Below are 13960 nucleotides of genomic sequence, written 5' to 3'. Positions count from 1 at the left end.
TAAGAAATTTTTTTTGGTAGAAATGTAAGAAATTTTTTTCCGACTTATTTTTTTGGCGAACAAAACAAATGAATCACTAGATGAATAAAAAATAACATGATTCCCCAAAACAAAATCCCGAAAAAACATTTTGATTATTCATTTTTACGATGACTTTGTTGATATTCATTAAAATTGTAATAAAAGTGAATTTTTTCTTGATTTACCTAAAAATGAATCATGAAAGTGTTTTTTTATGAAACTTTTTCTTGTGAATCATCTTACTTTTGAATTATTTAATGATTCATTTCATTTTTTTGCTAAGAAAATATGTATATAAAAAATTTCTTACATTCCAACCAAAATTTTCCTTATATATATATATATATATATATATATATATATATATATATATATATATATATATATATATATATATATATATATATATAATTTTAAATTTGCATAATTGATCTTTGAGGTATACAGTATTTTCAGATTTGGTCCAATAACAATTTGGTTATTTAGAAAAAAACTAATTACTAGAAAGTTAAAGTTAACACCAGAAGGTGTTAACTTTAACTTTTCGAAATCATAGGGACCAACGGTGTGACGTTTTTCATAGAAATCCTTAAAATATAATATTTTGCAAACCATAGGGACCAATTATGAAATTTTGTGTAAATGTTATGCCATGCATTTTTTTTGGAACTTTAAAGCTAATATATTCTTAACCTGCTCTTAATACCACTTTAACCTTCGAACTCAATGAGAAATGATAAAACATGATACCGTTATGCTAGAATTAGCTTTTGATATGTCGTGCATTGTTTGGTACATATTTTTTTTTAAATCACAAATTTAAATGTTGACAAATGTGGAGCAAATATTCTAAATATATAATATTTATTTTCAAAAATAATTTATAACAATATCAAATTACATAATATTATATTTACACAAAAAAGATATTAGTGTAACAAATAACCAACTCACATCGTAATAATTTCATATTAATCATATCTTTATCGAAATTAATATTATCATATTCTTTTGTTGTAATAATTTGTTTACGATAAAAGTCATATTTGGTAATTTGAGAAATTTGTGTTTTATTATTTGTCACGGTTGCACAAAGTTGATTTGTCATTTTCTTGTTATTTAACATTAAATTCTTTGTTTGAGATGATTAATTATATATGTTGAAAATAAAATATCAAAAATAATGGGTTCAAATCTAATTAAGAGACATAAGTGGTATTTAAGAGTAAGTTCGTTTGTTGTTCAAAAAAAAAGTTTTTATAGTGGAGAGTGTTGTTGAAAGATGTTCGGGAAAGAGCTTCGAGATCCCCATTCCCGCCAGGAACATAAATTCACCCCCTTGAGAAAACCGAGAAAGAGTGTCGTTGAAAGATGCTTGGGAAGGAGCTTTGGAAACCTCATTTTCGCCAGGAACACAGATTCACCCCCCTCGAGAAAATCGGGAAAGAGATTCCTACAGGTTGTTATTCCGGAACCTTTCTCCCTCTATGACCATTGCCAAACGGCTATTTTTGTTTCCTTTTTCAAAAAGTTAACCCTATAAATACTCTTCAACATTCAATCTTACACACCTACCTATCATTTTATCAATCACCTTGTAATTTTGTTCATTGCTTTCTCTTAAAATGAAGCCAAATGTTTTCCCACCACAAAGATAAACAATAGATGAGGAAGTCGCATTAGCAAGTGCTTGGTTGTCGCCTTAATTAATAACTCAATGAGTGGCTCATACAATGAATAATACTTAGGAGACACGTTACTATTAGGGTGCAAAGCTCTTCATTGGATGATGTCTTAGGCTTTCCCTTATTCGATATGGGTTATGGGTTGAGTTTGTCTATATATACTTGTATAGTATACTTTGTATAGTTTGAGTGAGATCCCATTGTATAAACGAGTAGTCTAGTTCTAGTTCTACAGAGAGAGAGAGAGAGAGAGAGTATTGTAGCAAGCACGCACATGCTTCTACATTTTTATACTACTCTATTATCTATACAACTTGTGCTTAAACATTAGATCGGGTCTTATCAATTATGCATGACTCTATAATTCTGCACTTGTCATCTTCCATTGGATCCTACATGTGGTATCAGAGCTTAATCTTGAAGGTTTAACAAACATTTCAAGATCAACGATCCTAGATGACAACTTTCATGCGTAATCAACTAGAAGATTCAAAATCTTTGGCGAGTCTCTCCATTGGATCTATTTGCTTCTAATTCCAAATTTGTTGATCCAATTATTTTTTCATTTAATCGAGCCAAATCACATTTTCTTTCAATGATGCATAAAATTTCAACCCAATCTCTTGATCTTATATTGTTCATCAAATAGCCCAAATCACTTGATTCTTTACTGTTCATTTCTTGTTTTTTAGCCCAATCAAATTTTCAATCCATTACTCTTCATAACTCAGATCTTACTCTCGTATCTGATTCAAATCATCTTCTCCTTGAGTTCATGTTTCATCGGTTGTATTGTTTGTAAATCTAATCGATTTAATCTGATTAATCATATTTCTCATTCGTGTTGTCGTTTTGATTCTTGATTCATCAATCAAGTTTGTTTACTTCACGAGTATTCCGGTTAATTGCTTTATCCAATAATCTCTATCATGTTCATGAATCTCATTTGAATCTTCAGTTTCTTTATCGAGATTGTATTAGATATTGTTCTCATCTATTCTCAAATTTTGAACTAGAACTGATTTACTGGTGTTTTTATGATCAATTGTGATCAAATAGATATTCAGATTTGTAAATTGATTTCCACGTATAAATCAATTTAATGAGAAGCACCCATATGGTTTTTGGTCAAGAACAGTGAAGAAAGTGAGATGGACTTAATTGAAATATCTTGTTTGATTTGAAATCGATCCTTGGTGAAGATAACATGGTGTTCATCGAAGATACCTGAGAACTTGATATTTAAGTTTCAAAGTCTTGTATTTAGAATTTATTATTGAAGGCTGAAGTTCACGCGTAAAAGCGAAAGTCAATTTTGTTCTTGGTCAAAATTGAGAAGGTCTGGATCAATTGAGAAAGATGGGTCTTCGTGATTGCATTTGAATTTTGTGGATCGCTAATTGATGACGAAGCAGGAAGTTAGGTTCAACTGGGAATTAATTATGGGAAGCAGGTGGTTCGTCATTGAGAATGTTGGAATATTGAATTCGGAAGCTTGAATAGTGATTGAGAATCGACTGTGAAATTGATTATGAAGGCTGAAAACGAAGAATCTAAATTGGACATCGAAGGAGAAGGTGCATGGTCGAAGTTATGATTTTGCTAGTTGATCGATTGTTAACGACGAAGTTGTTGGGAAGGAAGAACCACAAGTTAAGGGTTCATTATTGAGAATCAGTTTTGGGAAGGCTGATGATAACGAAGTCGGTCTTGAAACTGGATAACGAATTTGACGGATCGTTGATGGTGCTTTGACTGTGAATGGAAATCAACTGAGATTGTAAAAATCAAAGGGTGTTCATCGATTGAGAAGATTCGTTATCAAGGTTTAAGGTTTGAGAACGAAAACAGATTTTCAATGGGAAGTGAGTGGTTTAATGGGAAGCCTATGGTTTGATAGGAAATGGATGCTTCACATTTGGTTGCTATGGTTCACTATTATCGACCTTTGCTGCGTTCGTTCTTTTGCTGCAGAAGGATTGGGGAAGAAGCTAACATTATTTCACATTTGGTACCTGAAACTTCAGCATTATGACACTTTTTATACGGAAAGTAACACCCGTCACTTGAGGTAATATTTATTTTAAAATATTTGTAAATTATTTGTTTGGACTAAGGAATGATTAATGGATTATTGAGTGGGCTTAGCAAGTGTGCCGATAAGAATGGGCTACCCGAAGACGTACGATGGGCGTAAGTCTGGCGTACGCGGGGCGTAAAGTCACATTGGATGCGGGGGGCGGAGGTGCGTACACGCAACGTACGCAAGAAGACTCCAAACCGTAATTTTTAGGGTTTAAGCCATATAAATACAACATTATGACTCAAACCCTAGCCTCCTTACCAGCCCTTCAACCTCAGAAACCCTATATAGCCTCCCTTTTCTCATTTTTATGTGTGTTTGCCCTTGTTGTCACACCCTCAAACCAGACGGCGGAAACGTCTGGGGGTGGAGGACTTGAATTGTAGTATCACAACACATGCATCATAGTAATCAAAGTACAAACAACCATTGTATTTAAAAAGTATAAATATTTACATGTGTTCAATCATTGTATATTGAACCAAAATATAGTTATACAAAAGAAGATATGACTCAACAAAGCTCCATCTTCTCAAAAGCTCGGGGAGTACCTGTGTATTATTTCCCTGAGAATACAAGTAATTTGAAAAGAGAGTATCAACATAAAGTTGAGTGAGTGCATAAATGTTTATGTTTGAAAGAGTATCTCTGTATCTTGTATATGTAAACTGTTCCAGAAAATCCTATATTTTCTGTTGTATATGAAAAGTAGTTTTATTCCCATAAAACCGTTCTCTTTGTATCAATGTTTTGTATTTGTATTCCTTTATGAAAACTTGTAACTGAGAGTGTGCATGGCTCCGCCAGCTGTTATTGAAAACTGTATTGAACCATTGTAGTTTGTATTATGAAAACTAGTACTTTGAAGGTGTACTTTCGTTTACTTGTTTATACACTAACATATTGTTAATATCTTTTTAATGAGTTCTTATAACCATACTATGACGGATGGCCTGAAACAAACGCTTTGTGGGCGTTTAAACTGTTGATAACAATTGCCACTCATCGGCATGTATGTCTGACTGTAGCTAGCAGCCTGAGTGCGGGGTTGTCAATCCCGATATAGATCTACACACAACTTGTTTCGATCCCCGAGGCTGGAGATTCTGGTTATAATGTCAGGGCTTTACCTTGGTTGTCTAAAATGAATTAAACAACCTGAATGTCTCATAAAAAGCATATAAACGTTACATGTATATTAGTTTAAGAAAACTCAATCATTCTGAAATAAATGATTGACAGTATGTTCTTGATTTAGTATTTCAAACATGTATTTGATAAGTGTAAACCTTGATTTGTTCTGTATCAAAACCCTAGTTTCTTGTAAGACTGTGTATTCTTGTATTATGAATTCTTGTTCTATGTATAAATTATACCTATTATAATTTATATGTACTTTCTGAATGTCTGTATAACTGTATTTAGCATGTAACCCCTTGCTCAACGTGTTACAAAGGTGTTTGAATTGATGAAATAACTTTTATATTTACATACATACACAATTTCATATACAAGTAAAATTTAAACGACACTCGGACAAATAACCGGAACTATAAGCCCACATCCAAACAAGGAAAAGGACCCAGAATGAGTTATCAGTCCTAAGCCTTTTAAATCTTATTTATATATATATATATATATATATATATATATATATATATATATATATATATATATATATATATATATATATATATATAGATACAAATATGAATTTTGGGGAAAAATATAAGATTATAAAAGAGTTTGATGTTTTGAGTATTTTTAGATAATTTAATGTTATTTTATCATGATTTGAATCATGATTTTATAACACAAAGTTCTTGTGTTATGCTTGTATTCCCCCCCTTAAAACAGTAGAAATTATGAAAATACGGGGGTATGTACTCATTTGATAGGTGGTGAACCGAACAGAGTTTCGTTTCACGAAAAGGAGTTTATTTGTCGAGAAACCGACTCAAATTGGGCAGAGTTTCGACAAGAGAGAGGTTACTTCTCGGGAATCTCGGGGCTTCGAGGCTTGCTTAAGGTCCGAGACTTGATACCGGGGCTTTAGGGGTTGTATGAGAGCTTATGGAAGTGAAAAGGGTGAATGTGTGTGAAATTTGGTGTGAAAAAAGGGGTTTCTTCGGAAGCCCTCGCATGCTATATATAGTCCGAAGGTTCGGACCCGGAGCTATGCGAGGCTGACACGCGTCGGACATGTGGCTTACTTCGGACCGAAGGCTCGCAGGGTGTTAGGCTCGGATTGGACCAAACCTCGGTCCAATGGGAAGAGGCCACGTGCGAAGGAGGGTGTCCGAGGGGTGTGCGAGGGTGAGGTCCGGTGTGTCTCCTGCGAGGTTGTCCGCTTCTTAGTGGACCTCGGCTGTGGTCCAATCAGGAGGTGCCACGCATGGGTTCGGTCCACTCAGCAGCTGCCACGTGTGAGGGTGACGTGGCATGCGAAATTGCCCGGTTTTTTCCATTTTTTCTTTATTTTTGTGCCAAACTTGCGAAAATCATAACTTTCGCATACGAGCTCCGGTTTTGGCGTTCTTTATATGCACGCGTAGGTAAAATCATACTCTACGACTTTTGTTTAGACTTCGTCGGCTAATTTTGAGTTTATTTTTAATATTATTATTTTAAACAGACCGGGACGGGAATCCATTAAAAATTCATAACTTCTTCATCCGACGTCCGTTTTCGTCTGTCTTTTTACCGTTGTACTACTACCGACGAGATCTTCAATTCTCGTTTAGGTTGTGTCGGCTAAAAATCGCTCGATCTTTATTTCGAGTTTTTAGCTGTACACTGTTATACTGAAACTTAGAAAAATCATAACTTCCTCATACGAAGTCAGATTTTTCCGTTCTTTTTATGAAAGTTCTCGGTTTAACATAAACTACAACTTTCATTTAGATTGTTAAAGCTAAAAAGCCTTTTATCGAAAATTCAGTTTTTACATTGAATAGTGTTTTGCCGGTTTTGTCGCGGATTTTCGATTGGTCATAACTTCTTCGTTATAACTCGGATTTTAGTGCTCTTTATGTTTTTGGAAACCTTGTTACAATCTCTATCACTTGGTTCATCCCAATCGAGATTGCTAAATAATTTATTTTTGAGGGTCAATTATGTAAATATGCACATTATGCTAAAATTTCTCTTTATTATTATAAAAAGAACTACACATTGACCTATACTATTACATAGGTTTGAAATAACGATTTGTTACATTATCCCCCCGTTAGAGAAAATTTCGTCCCGAAATTAGTATTTCAGGTAGACTAGGGAAAAATATGTGGATACTTCTGTTTCATTTGATCCTCCCGCTCCCAAGTGAATTCAGGTCCCCGTTTTGCATTCCAGCGAACCTTCACTATCGGGATACTGCTTTGTTTGGTTTTCTTAACTTCACTGTCTAGAATCTCTACCGGTTCTTCCACAAAGTTGAGGCTCTCGTTTAACTCGATATCCTCGAGTGGTATCACAAGAGTCTCATCAGATAAACACTTTTTCAAGTTTGAAACGTGGAAGGTAGGATGAATGTTATTTAGTTCTTGGGGTAATCGAAGTTTGTAAGCTACAGGACCAATTCTAGCAAGAATTTCGAAGGGTCCTATGTACCTTGGACTCAATTTGTCACGCTTTCCAAAGCGTATCATGCCCTTCCAGGGGGAGACTTTTAACAAGACGCGGTCACCAACCTGGAATTCCAAGGGTTTTCTTCGTTTGTCAGCGTAGCTTTTCTGTCTATCTCTGGAAGCTTTAAGTCGCTCCCGAATTTGTATGATTTTCTCGGTGGTTTCTCGAATGATTTCCGGACCAGTGAGAGCATTGTCAGGAGTTTGACCTCTAGCTAGCTGCGTGTCACCCACTTCAGCCCAGCACAGAGGGGATCTGCACTTGCGGCCATAGAGGGCTTCGAATGGAGCGCCTTAATGCTAGTGTGATAATTGTTGTTATAAGAGAATTCAACAAGGGGTAAGTGAATATCCCATGCTTTTCCAAAGTCTATCACTCAACCTCGCAACATGTCTTCTAGTGTTTGAATCGTCCTCTCACTTTGTCTGTCGGTTTGTGGATGGTAGGCTGTACTCATGTCCAGCCTAGTTCCCAAAGAGTTTTGTAAAGACTGCCAAAAACGAGAGGTGAATCTACTATCTCGGTCCGAAATAATAGATATTGGTACACCATGCAGTCTAACAATATCCTTGAGGTAAGTTCGGGTTAGTTTCTCCATCTTGTCGGTTTCTTTTATTGGCAAGAAATGTGCGGATTTGGTTAATCTGTCGACGATTACCCAAATAGTATCATAACCACCCGAAGTCTTGGGTAATTTGGTTATGAAATCCATTGTAATCCGCTCCCACTTCCATTCAGGGATTTCAGGTTGTTGTAATAAACCTGAAGGTTTCTGGTATTCTACCTTGACTTTGGCACAAGTAAGGCACTTGGCCACAAAGGTAGCGATTTCGGCCTTCATATTAGGCCACCAGTATAGTTTCTTAAGGTCCAGATACATCTTGTCTGAACCTGGATGAATGGAGTATCGGGTTTTGTGTGCTTCATTCATAACCATGTCTCTGTAACCACTGAACTTTGGTGTCCAGATCCGGTTCATGAAATAATAGACTCCATTATCCCTGACTTCGAAGTTTTTATCCATTCCTATCAGGGTTTCACCTGCCACGTTTTCGGGTTTCAAGGCTTTTAGTTGAGCTTCTTTGATTTGTGTGGACAAATGTGAATGGATTGTCATGGTCAACGACTTTACTCGGCGTCCCGAGTATTCTTTTCTGCTAAGGGCATCAGCTACTACGTTTGCTTTACCAGGGTGATAAAGAATTTCACATTCGTAATCGTTCAGTAGCTCCACCCATCGCCGTTGTCTCATGTTCAGCTCTTTCTGATTGAAGATATGCTGGAGACTTTTATGGTCCGTGAATATTGTGCATTTCGTGCTATATAGGTAATGCCTCCAGATCTTCAGAGCAAACACTACCGCTCCTAGCTCAAGGTCGTGTGTTGTGTAGTTGACTTCATGCGTCTTAAGTTGTCTGGAGGCGTAGGAGATAACCTTTCCTCTTTGCATAAGTACACACCCAAGCCCTTGATTTGAAGCATCACAGTACACTACAAAGTCCTCTGTCCCTTCGGGTAGGGACAGGATCGGTGCACTGCACAAGGCTTGTTTGAGCGTTTGGAATGCGACTTCTTGCTTCTCTCCCCAGTTATAGGTTACACCCTTTTGCGTCAGGGTGGTAAGAGGTTTAACGATTCGGGAGAAATTTTGAATGAACCTACGATAGTAGCCAGCAAGACCTAAGAATTGTCGGATTTCTGTAGGAGTTGTGGGTGCTGGCCAGTTTTCAATTGCTTTGATTTTGGAAGGGTCCACGTGTATTCCTTCTGAACTAACCACGTGACCTAGGAATTCAACCTTCCTAATCCAAAACTCGCACTTTGAAAACTTCGCATAAAGTTTTTCGGTCCTAAGGGTTTGTAATATTTGACGAAGATGTTGGCCATGTTCTTCTTTGCTTCTTGAATAGACAAGGATGTCGTCGATGAAGACTATGACGAATTTGTCCAGGAATGGACGACACACTCTGTTCATTAGATCCATGAACACAGCAGGTGCATTCGTCAATCCGAATGGCATCACAATAAACTCGTAATGACCATAACGAGTTCTAAATGCGGTCTTGGGAACGTCTTCCTCCAAAATCCGTAATTGGTGATACCTGGATCTTAAGTCTATTTTCGAGAAGTAGTTCGCACCTTGAAGTTGGTCGAACAGATCGTCAATGCGAGGTAAAGGGTATCGGTTTTTTATGGTAAGTTTATTCAGCTCGTGGTAGTCTATGCACATGCGGAATGATCCATCCTTCTTCTTTACGAACAAAACCGGTGCTCCCCAAGGTGAGAAGCTTGGTCTTATGAAACCTTTGTTAAGGAGTTCGTTAAGCTGGTTGGACAATTCTTGAATTTTAGAAGGTGCAAGACGATAAGGGGATTTGGCTACGGGGGTAGCTCCAGGGATTAAGTCGATTCGGAATTCGACTTGTCGTTCGGGAGGTACTCCTGGAAGATCATCGGGAAAAATATCGGGAAAGTTGCAGACCTCTGGAATGCTCGCGATATCTTTCACTTCTTGCTTTTTGTCTACCACGTGAGCTAAGAAAGCACAGTACTCCTTGCGAAGATATTTATGTGCTTTGATGCAAGAAATGATCTGAAGGTTTGCTCCGGGTTTGTCGCCATAGATAATAAGAGTTTCGTTAGTTGGTAAGTTCAAACGAACAGCTCTTTCATAACATAGGATGTCGGCATGGTTGGGGCACAACCAATCCATACCTATTATGATGTCAAAACTTTTGATAGAGACCGGCATAAGGTCTATTGGAAAAGACAAGTCATTCAAGGCAAGGATACATCCTATGTATATATCATTGGTGGATTCGGATTTCCCGTTAGCCATTTCTACTGTAAAAGTTTCGTTTAGTGGTTGGGAGTTTTGATTTAGTATATGTTTAAAATTATGGCTCACAAAGCTCCTCTCAGCACCACAATCAAACAGAATGCATGCATAAGTATTATTGAGAAGGAACGTACCCGTGACCACAGCAGGGTCTGCCACCGCTTCTTCATGACCCAGTGCTAAAATCCTCCCAACTCCACCGACATTTCCAGCCTTTGGACAATCTTTCTTGAAATGACCCACATCACCGCATTGGTAGCATGCTCGGCCTACTCCAGCGGCAGGTACTTGGTTAAGGGGTTGGGGTGGTATTCTACAGAATCGGGCAGTATGCCCTTTCCTGTTGCAGTTTCGGCACTGCATTTCTTGGCAATTTCCGTTGTGGTGAAAATTGCACTTGTTGCATTTAGGGAGGGTACCAGCATAGGGCTTTGTTGGTGCAAAGTTATTGGAGACAGCAGCAGGTACAATATCGGGTATGGTAGCAGGTACAGTAGTAGCATGGACTGCCACTACTTGTTGCTTCTTTGCTGGTTCCAGAGGAGATTTGCCCTTCCCCTTGTTCCAAACCCTCTTCTTGCTGTTGTTGTTGTTCTCCTTGGGTTGTTCTGGAGCAGAGACCACAGAGTTTTGACGGGCTCCGTGGTCGATAAGAGATTGTGCCAGTTCTTTGGCACTGTCAAAAGTAATAGGCTTTGAAGCTAAAACACTTGACTGAATTTGGGGCGACATACCCCAAATATATCTCTCAATCTTTTTGCTCTCGATAGGAACCATATCCGGGCAAAGAATTGCCAGATCACAGAACCTATTGGTAGAGGTTGATATATCAGAACCAACCATTGTAAGAGCCCATAGTTCTTGCTCCAGTTTCTGTATTTCCCCTCGCGGGCAGTATTCCCGCATTAACATGGCTTTTAGGCTCTCCCAGCTGATGGAGTTAGCCACAACTAGAGTAAGTGACTTAATGTGGCCATTCCACCACGTTAGAGCCTTATCAGAAAAAGTACACGCAGCAAATTTAACTTTTCTACCCTCAGGACAGGAGCAAATTTCGAAGATTGCTTCCGTCTTTTCTATCCACTGCCTTAGTGCCATAACTCCCCCAGTCCCATTAAAGGTCCTGGGTTTGGCATTAGAGAAATCCTTATAAGTGCATTCTCGCGAATGCCCATGACTTTCGCCATGGTTAGAAGGATGTGCACCGACTCCCGACCCACTAACACCAGGAGTATGAACGTGAGACATGGCAGCCGCTACAGCCGTCGTGACCGCCGCTTGAAACATAGCGGGGTCGAATTGATGAGGTGGTGGTGGGGGTGGCGTCGGTGCTTCATTGGTGTTGATACGTCTTGGATTTCTACGAGGAGGCATCTCTTGCTATAAAAGTCAAATAGATAAAAAAGATAGTGAGATATCAAGAAGGAATATGAATTTGATATCTCTGAACTAAACACTTAATTCAACATGAATCTTACAAAGAATTAGAAATATAAATCCACTGCAAGTACAACTTGCAACAGGATAATATGAAATTGAATGGTTATTTTTCAAAAAGTATGAATGTACATGTCAACTGTATTGGTATATTAAGTATATAAGGTCCAGAAAACTTGACCTTAAAGCAGGATTATAATATACCCCAATACTGAGAAAGTGTCGACATCAAACCAACCTACCGGAAAAATAAAATTTCCGCAGTTGTATCGAAAGTATGAAAAATAACACTGGAACATTTCTGCGATCCAAAACTTTGGAATAAGATGATTATGAAAACTGTAATAACTCTTGTTGAAGCAAAGTACTTATTGTTTTATTGATACTTGATTTGTACATAACGTAGAAAGTAGTATACACATTCGATATAGAAAGTAGAAAGTACAAGTAGTGTGAACACTACTTGCGATGGTTTCTACGATGATTGCTAAGTTCCGCTTCGTCTTGCGCTTTCCAGCGCCTTTCTTGGGCAGCTTGATGCTCCCTTAGTTCTCTGATCTCTGATTCAGCAGCATTAAGTTGCCTTTGAAGGGCTTCAGTATGGTGCTGGGTGTCATCTTGCATCTCGTCAAGACGAAGGATATCTGCAGTGTTAGCCTATGTAACCGCATTCACCTCTAGGATCCGATTGATCGGCATCCTTGATTGATCGAACTGCCGGGCTATCCGGTTTACTATAACGGGAAGAGCTCTGTCAGCAGTTCCTCCTCTAGATACGTTATAGAAACCTCGTGTCATTCCGTATGGAGGACGTTGTCCGTCTTGTCGACTCCAATGGTTTATGTATTAGCCCCACTCAGGTATTGGTTCTGCGTCCTCTTGCCTCTGGGGACGCTCCCCAGGGTTGCAGACTTGTGGCTCTGTATCCGTACCACTTGACTCGCTGTCCTCAAAGGGTTCTTCGTCTGAGTCTGTGATCCAGCCTGCATTCTGTGGATTGTAGGGGTCTCCCAGTAAATTGGGTGCAGCCATAGGTTCTGTATTAGAAATAAGATTAGTAAAATACTCTCCATAGTATTTTAATCTTTGTATTCTATTCTATAGTTCTTCTGAATATGTATGGTAAGTTTTAGACATGTCTCAACACTACTATCACTCCCAAACACATGTTGGTCATATCTCAAATCAATATAGTTGATCAGGCTATATTAATTCCAGATATGATTACATAACTGCTCAGGTTTGACTATAGTGCTCAACATCCAAATACTTTTAAGTTCTTATGATTGTGATATTGTACTTGTAAGTATGAGTGTGCTCTTATGACTGTGATACTTGACTTGTGAGTATTAGTATACTTCTTATAAAAATACTTAAATATTTAAAAGTATACTTGTAGTCAGAGCTCCTTGCTCCGATGTATTTATAGTTTGTATATCTTTTATTGATTGATATACTGAATTCACTATAAACAATGCTCTGATACCAATCTGTCACACCCCCAAACCAGACGGCGGAAACGTCTGGGGGTGGAGGACTTGAATTGTAGTATCACAACACATGCATCATAGTAATCAAAGTACAAACAACCATTGTATTTAAAAAGTATAAATATTTACATGTCTTCAATCATTGTATATTGAACCAAAATATAGTTATACAAAAGAAGATATGACTCAACAAAGCTCCATCTTCTCAAAAGCTCGGGGAGTACCTGTGTATTATTTCCCTGAGAATACAAGTAATTTGAAAAGAGAGTATCAACATAAAGTTGAGTGAGTGCATAAATGTTTATGTTTGAAAGAGTATCTCTGTATCTTGTATATGTAAACTGTTCCAGAAAATCCTATATTTTCTGTTGTATATGAAAAGTAGTTTTATTCCCATAAAACCGTTCTCTTTGTATCAATGTTTTGTATTTGTATTCCTTTATGAAAACTTGTAACTGATAGTGTGCCTGGCTCCGCCAGCTGTTATTGAAAACTGTATTGAACCATTGTAGTTTGTATTATGAAAACTAGTACTTTGAAGGTGTACTTTCGTTTACTTGTTTATACACTAACGTATTGTTAATATCTTTTTAATGAGTTCTTATAACCATACTATGACGGATGGCCTGAAACAAACGCTTTGTGGGCGTTTAAACTGTTGATAACAATTGCCACTCATCGGCGTGTATGCCTGACTGTAGCTAGCAGCATGAGTGCGGGGTTGTCAATCCCGATATAGATCTACACACAACTTGTTTCGATCCCCGAGGCTGGAGAT

Source organism: Lactuca virosa, chromosome 3 (genome assembly GCF_052849685.1).
Source record: "Lactuca virosa cultivar CGN04683 chromosome 3, Lactuca_virosa_CGN04683_v6, whole genome shotgun sequence".
NCBI classification, from domain to species: Eukaryota; Viridiplantae; Streptophyta; class Magnoliopsida; order Asterales; family Asteraceae; genus Lactuca; species Lactuca virosa.
The sequence above is the reverse complement of the archived record's forward strand: the minus strand, read 5'-3'. Positions refer to the sequence as shown.